General features: G+C 43.2%; 1 long non-coding RNA gene across 1 annotated transcript; it reads left to right on the forward strand.

Moving 5' to 3' along the window:
• The first annotated feature begins 3,366 nt into the window (after positions 1–3,366).
• LOC127605749 (uncharacterized) lies at positions 3,367–5,721 on the forward strand. Its single transcript, XR_007963645.1, has 2 exons — positions 3,367–3,714; positions 5,518–5,721. It is a non-coding gene; the product is annotated as an uncharacterized LOC127605749 (long non-coding RNA).
• The last annotated feature ends 1,162 nt before the right edge of the window (positions 5,722–6,883 follow it).

Below are 6,883 nucleotides of genomic sequence, written 5' to 3' on the forward strand. Positions count from 1 at the left end.
CTCCTTGACCCTAAGAAGGGGTGAAACAAACACGCCATTCTTGGCGGCAGATGCCAACTGTACAAGCAGGCTTGCAAGTTGAGATTTGGGGTGGGTGAAGATTGATGGAGGCGGTGCCAAAATTATGTCCAAAGTACTTTAATTGAGCAGATATTTTATGACACAGAAAAAACAAGCGGAATTTCTGAAATATCCATGACCTTCAAAACCCATTTATTTCTACATCTTCCCGAAATAAATTAATAAATACAATTTTCATTCACTGACGCGTCAGGAAGCTAATCCTTGACTTTCATCTCGTGAGCCGAGACATTTCTGAATTAGGCTCTTGATATTAATCGACTATTTTTACACTTAACTGTGAGTCTGACTCATTCTTTGTGTGGAAAAAAAAGAAATCAACATGTGAGTATGTATTTAGTAAAAAAAAATTTGGATGATTTTGACGGAAGCAAATTAGAGAACATGGCCCCTTATATAATCTAAAAGCACAAACTTGTCTCTGCATTAATCATTTAAGCATTATTTACATTTGGGGAGTTGACTGCAATGAATTATTTATTTAGGCAAACTTGATTGAGCATCCCCTTCCCCAGTACTTCCTACATGGCTTTCAACTGATCGGCATATTGTCATAATAAAATGGTGGTTCACTGATGTGGCTTCAACATTTATCCCATCCTGCATGCCACATTAAAAAAAGGATATTCCTGTTTTCTTTTTACTTGTTTTCTTTTCTGCTCTTAGTTGTTTTCCTGATCACTGAACCCTGACTGTGGTATGTCCAATGTCAGACCCTGTCCGCCTTTCCCCTGCCAGGCGCCTGGTCTCACCTTTCATGGCCAGAGTCGGGGCTGACCTGAAGTGATTCCAGATGTGGAAATCTTTTTAACCTAAACCCCATCACCCAACTCCCCTCTAACCCCCACACTCTTCACCTTCTCACTTCTTCTCCTCCCCCTCTTCACCCCAGGGCCTGGCCAGCCACTCCATCAGGTATGACAGCATTCCCTGAGTCTCTCCTCGGCTGAGCACATGACATACAATGCAACAATCCCACTCTTTGCACCAATTCTGCCCTCACCCACCCACCCGAGTCTTCAACAGCACATCTGGAGCTCATTACAGAGGAGACAGTAAGAGTGAGGGAGGGGTGGAGAGTCTGCATGCAGAATGTGTATGTGCAACAGAGCGGGAAGGAACATTTCTTAACCCTTCTTTATGAAACCCCTTTGTTTGCTTTTTTCCCCTTTTTTTCGGTTGGATTTTCTTTCTCCTTAACTTCACCCGCTCGCCTTTGCTTGAAATGTTTGCAGCGATCTTCGTCTTGCTGTCAGTGTCCCATGATCACAGATACTTTATTTGTCAGAGCATTTGGGATTGAGCTCAGCACAAGAAATAGAGACTCGTGGAGCGGGAGGACAGAAATACTGCACAGCTGTTAACGGTGTGTGGTTTGAGTGAACAACCAAAAGAATATTTTGAGATGAGAAGTTTCCACGCAAAGTAAAGCTGGCTGAGCGGTTGGATGATTTTTGTGAAAATGCATTCACAGGAGACACTTTGAAAGATGTTCAGATAAAAAAACTTTGCCATACTGCCAAAGAAATGGAACAAATATAATTTTATTAATCAATAGTGACCAGCCAAAAACTGAAAAAAAAATGTTTTTCCTCACAGGAAAAACGGGTCTCCTTTTTTCTTGTTAAATAATGATTTTTTTCTGACAACACAGAATTCCCAATGTGGGTGTCAAATTGAGCTGAATACCAACTAAATGCCAAAAGAGTCAATTTTTTTCCTCAGTGATTCTCTCCTTCGCATGACATATATGTCGTTAAAAAAAAAAAGTTTCTTCGTGCTCGTTGTGAATGCTGCAAAATATCACCAAAACATGACAGGAGAATTCACAGTAAATGCTCTCCAAACACTTTTTCCTTTTTTTGGACAAGACTATTTTCTGTCGAGATGTTGATGCCCGGAATGTTCATACAATTCACATGCTCCATTTTCTCATGTTCTTGTGACAAAGATTGTTTTTGACTTGTTCTGGAAGTACCGGTAACTTAATTATGGCATGACAAATGCGTCTGGCTTAACTTAAATGTCTGCTATAACCATCCTATAGTCAGTCCTCGGTGAATTAGCATTTCAATTCTCAGCACCGCGGAGGTCCAGTTAGGGCAGCAACCAAAACAACAATTGTGGTGACCAGCATGATGTGAGCTCTGAGGAATTGTCTATACACGATTATTGTATCAAGTTTATAAGTCCTTCTTGGCATGTGACCTAATTGAAGTATTTGGAGTTTTTGTGTTTTGTTTCAAACAAATTCTGCTTTTTGCTTATCCGGTCGAGCGGTCAGAGCAAAGCCATACAGACTTATGCAGTATCATATTTTTACACAGAGAAGTACACTCTTGAGTCAAGCTGCCTATTAAAAGGCCTCCTTCGTGACTGAGCGAGGGCAGTGGAGGCAGAGAGGAGGACCTCAACCCGCACTGAAAAACCTCACATTTTAGTAGTATAAAAACCATTCAAATGAAGTTGATGGACGAATAATAACTCCAACTCAAATAGTAACCAAAAGGCAACTGCGTTTGTATGTAAACGATGCAACATGTTTCACTTTCACTTGTATAGCGTGACGAGAAGATTTTATTTGACAGGTCTCTCAATTTAACTAACTGGCATGAACTTGCCAGGTTGTATTATCCAGCTGTCTTCCCCCCCCTGCTGGACGTCGTGTGTCGTGCGCATCTGACGGATCGGACCGCTCCAAACCAAACGACTCTTTCCCGAAGTGACCATCCCAAAATGATTTATTCCCCTTAGATATAATATAAACCATTCGTAAAAATCGCATTATCAATCAATTGAATTTTCCACATGAGCCATGAATAATTGAGACTTGCTGTTGGGACATACGCCCACATGGTGTTGTCAACCGCATGCCGAGAGGCTTTATTTTATCCATTCATCCATCCATTTTCCGAACCGCTTGATCCTCACTAGGGTCGCGGGGGGTGCTGGAGCCTATCCCAGCCGTCTCCAGGCAGTAGGCGGGGGACACCCTGAATCAGTTGCCAGCCAATCACAGGGCACACAGAGACAAACAACCATCCACACTCACAATCACACCTAGGGACAATTTCAGAGAGTTCAATCAGCCTGCCATGCATGTTTTTGGAACGTGGGAGGAAACCGGAGTACCCGGAGAAAACCCACGCAGGCCCAGGGAGAACATGCAAACTCCACACAGGGAGGCCGGAGCTGGAATTGAACCCGGTACCTCTGCACTGTGAAGTCGACGTGCTAACCACCAGACTACCGGGCCGCCCACGGCTTTATTTTAGTTTATTTTATTTATTTTGATTATTTAACAGTCTTCTAAAACTTAGTAATTGTAACAAGTTACATACACAACAAATAATAAATGTATACAAAAGTATAATAAAAATATGGCAGGGGTTACTAATAAAACTCCAATGAAAAAGCACTGACGACATTTGAATGAGAGCAGAGGTTCATGGTTTTGAGAGTTTTTTGTTGTTGTTGTTTGTTTCTTGCAGTAAATATTGAAAGTAAAACGAAATCCAGTTCTTTCAGAAACACAGAAGTAATTGCTTTAATCTTTGCAAATACACATTGTGAATATATACTAAACAAGAAAGAGCCATCTATTTTATCCTGTGTTTTAAGCTCTTGTAAAGTGTCTTTGAGTATGATGAAAAGCACTTTCAAATAAAATGTATTATTAGTTTTATTATTATTATCTATCCATCCATTTTCTGAACCGCTTTATCCTCGTGGGCATGCTGGTGCCAAGCCCAGCTGTCTTTTGGCAGGAGGCAAGGTAAACCCTGAACCGGTTATCATTCCAGCTCACAATCACATCAAAGGACAATTTAGAGTCTTTCATTAGCATACTATGCATGGTTTTGTAACATGGGAAGAAAGCAGACTACCAGAAGAAAACCCACACAGGCACGGGGAGAACATACCAACCCCACACACGAAGGCCAGCACCTGGAATCGAACCCTGCACCTCTGCACATGTGCAAACCAATCGACCAGTGTGACGATAAAGCGGTTCAGAAAATGGATATAATGGATAATTCAATCGTATCTTTTTTCAAGTTGTGAAGAGCCGTGAGTAAGCTGGCATGAAAGGTGCTGACGCCAGGAGTCTACTGCAGGGGTGCTCATTAGGTAGATCCTGATCTACCGGTAGATCTAAGACAGGTCCCAAGTAGATCTGAGGATTGTCGAGGAGAAAAACAAAAAAACAACCATTTGTGTGTCTTTGTACATGTTAATAATATATATTTTTGTGTTGATGTACACTGCACCCTAATCATCTTATCAGTCTCATTTTCACCAAAAAAATATTTAAAAATAAAATAAAGCAGGTAAATCTTGAATTTACGGTGGCGCGTGATTATGTCACCGGAAGTTGTTAGCGGTCAGCAGTCTGCAATTGCAGCTTGTGATCAGAACTGTTGCGCTCTATCTTTTATCGTCATTATTCTCATTCAGAGTTTGCTTCGTGTAGAATTCACCGAGGGCACGAGCAAAGAATAGGAATCTCGGAAGGCCCAGGGAAGCACTTTAAAACGGTACGTGTGAGTTACGATAGTTAACAGGCTGCAAAAGTGCGTCGCATGCCTCAGTTTCAGGCTGTTTCTCTTCAGGGCGCGTGTGTGTGCGTGCGCGCGCGTGCGCGCGCGCGTGCCGGTAAGGGTAGATCCCGGGAGGTTAGTTGATCGAAAAGTAGATCTTCGATCCAAAAAGTTTGAGCACCCCTGCTCTACTGCATCCCTCTGACATCCTAACATTGGCTGGCGCCTGTAGAATAATACACTGCATTGCATATGATGGGTTGGACTGGCTGTTCAGGTATGTAATGCAATGTGACAAAAACTGTCAAGAATACATACGATACAGTTTTTTGTAACCACTGTACATCTCTGTGCTGCCTTGAAAGATTCATTCATTCATCATCTTCCGAGCCGCTTGATCCTCACTAGGGTCGCGGGGGGTGCTGGAGCCTATCCCAGCTGTCTTCGGGCAGCAGGCGGGGGACAATCACAGGGTACACAGAGACGAACAACCATCCACGCTCACACTCACACCTAGGGACAATTTAGAGTGTTCAATCAGCCTGCCATGCATGTTTTTGGAATGTGGGAGGAAACTGGAGCACACGGAGAAAACCCACGCAGGCCCGGGGAGAACATGCAAACTCCATACAGGGAGGCCGGAGCTGGAATCGAACCCGGTACCTCTGCACTCTGAAGCCGATGTGCTAACCACTGGACTACCGGGCCGCCCCGCCTTGAAAGATTCATGTGCATAATTAAACAATACAGAATATGGAGGTCGGGGGGGAGGATCAAGTATGTGTATATATTTAGCTCACAGACATATTGATTGATTGTATGTTGCTCATTGTTCACTCATCCGTCATTGAGTTTTCACTCATAGGTTTCGTATTGGCTGGAGATAATTTTGGAGAAATATGACACTGCGGGCTTGGATCATATTAGCCAAATGTGGGCAACCTGTATACATTGGTTTGGACATGCATGTGGATATCTGAATTTGAAAAGGAATGTGTGTGTGTGTGTGTGTGTGTGTGTGTGTGTGTGTGTGTGTGTGTGTGTGTGTGTGTGTGTGTGTGTGTGTGTGTGTGTGTGTGTGTGTGTGTGTGTGTGTGAGCGAGCGAGCGCATATGGTAGGAAGAAAATGTTATGCCAGTACTTTTTGACCAGTGCCGAAACTTTGTGTAATCTTTCGTTTTCTACTTTGAAGGCAGTCGAATTTTGGTTAAACTGGGACTTGCGTGTGTGTGTTCAGCTCATTCCAAAAATGGGGGTGAGATCTGAAATGAATATCATTGTCACATCTCGTGCCAGTGAAAATTCTAAGTCCAAAATGAACAGTTTTGAGCCAATGCCTGCCATGGAAAATCTGCTTTCAGTTTTCCTGCACTGCTGGCCATGCGCTCTCTCCAGTGTTTACTCTCTTTCACACACACACACACACACACACACACACACACACACACACACACACACACACGCACACACACTATGTGAACACTCATGCACAAACTTGTGGCGTAGGCCTGTGGCATTAAGGACCCTAAGTAGTTTTTTTTCCCTGTCAATTATCCAAGTAGAAGATGTCCAATGGACTCCCATAAATTCAACACGGTTGTCATGTACTAATTTAGTATTAATTATTTGTGATGTTTGAATGAAAAAAAAGACTATTTCTTTCAACTATGTTTTTTTGTGTGGAGTTTATGTTCTCCCCGTGCCTGTGTGGGTTTTCTCCGGGTACTCTGGTTTCCTCCTGCATTCCAAAAACATGCATGCTTGGTTAATTGAACCTCTAAATCAGTCATGTCCAGCTTTGGTCCTTGTGGGGCTCTCTCCTGCCTGTTTTCCTTCTCTCCCTGCTGAAACACACCTGAATTCCTAGGATCTGCTCATCAGCAAGCTTTGAAGAAGCATGAGAACGACCCTGAACATTTGAATCAGGTGTATGGGAGAGGGAAAACATGCAGGACAGCGGAACTAATTTGGACAGCCTTGCTCTAAATTGTGACTCGGTGTGATTGTGAGCATGGATGGTTGTTACCCTACGTGTGCCCTGCGAGTGGCTGGCTACCGGTTCAGGGTTTAACCTGCCAATACTCAAAAGACAGCTGGGATTGGCTCCCTCAAGTGTCTCCAGTTGGCTGGGTTTGCCACCAATGATTTTCACAGTTTTAGGCTAAAATGTAAGAAGCTTTTGAGTTTTACAGAAGTCTCAGTGCGCCCCCGTCATCTTGTTACCTTGGTGAAAGGTGCTAAACGCCGACATTAAACGCCGT

The sequence above is a fragment of the Hippocampus zosterae genome, chromosome 8 (genome assembly GCF_025434085.1).
Source record: "Hippocampus zosterae strain Florida chromosome 8, ASM2543408v3, whole genome shotgun sequence".
In the NCBI taxonomy this organism is placed as follows: Eukaryota; Metazoa; Chordata; class Actinopteri; order Syngnathiformes; family Syngnathidae; genus Hippocampus; species Hippocampus zosterae.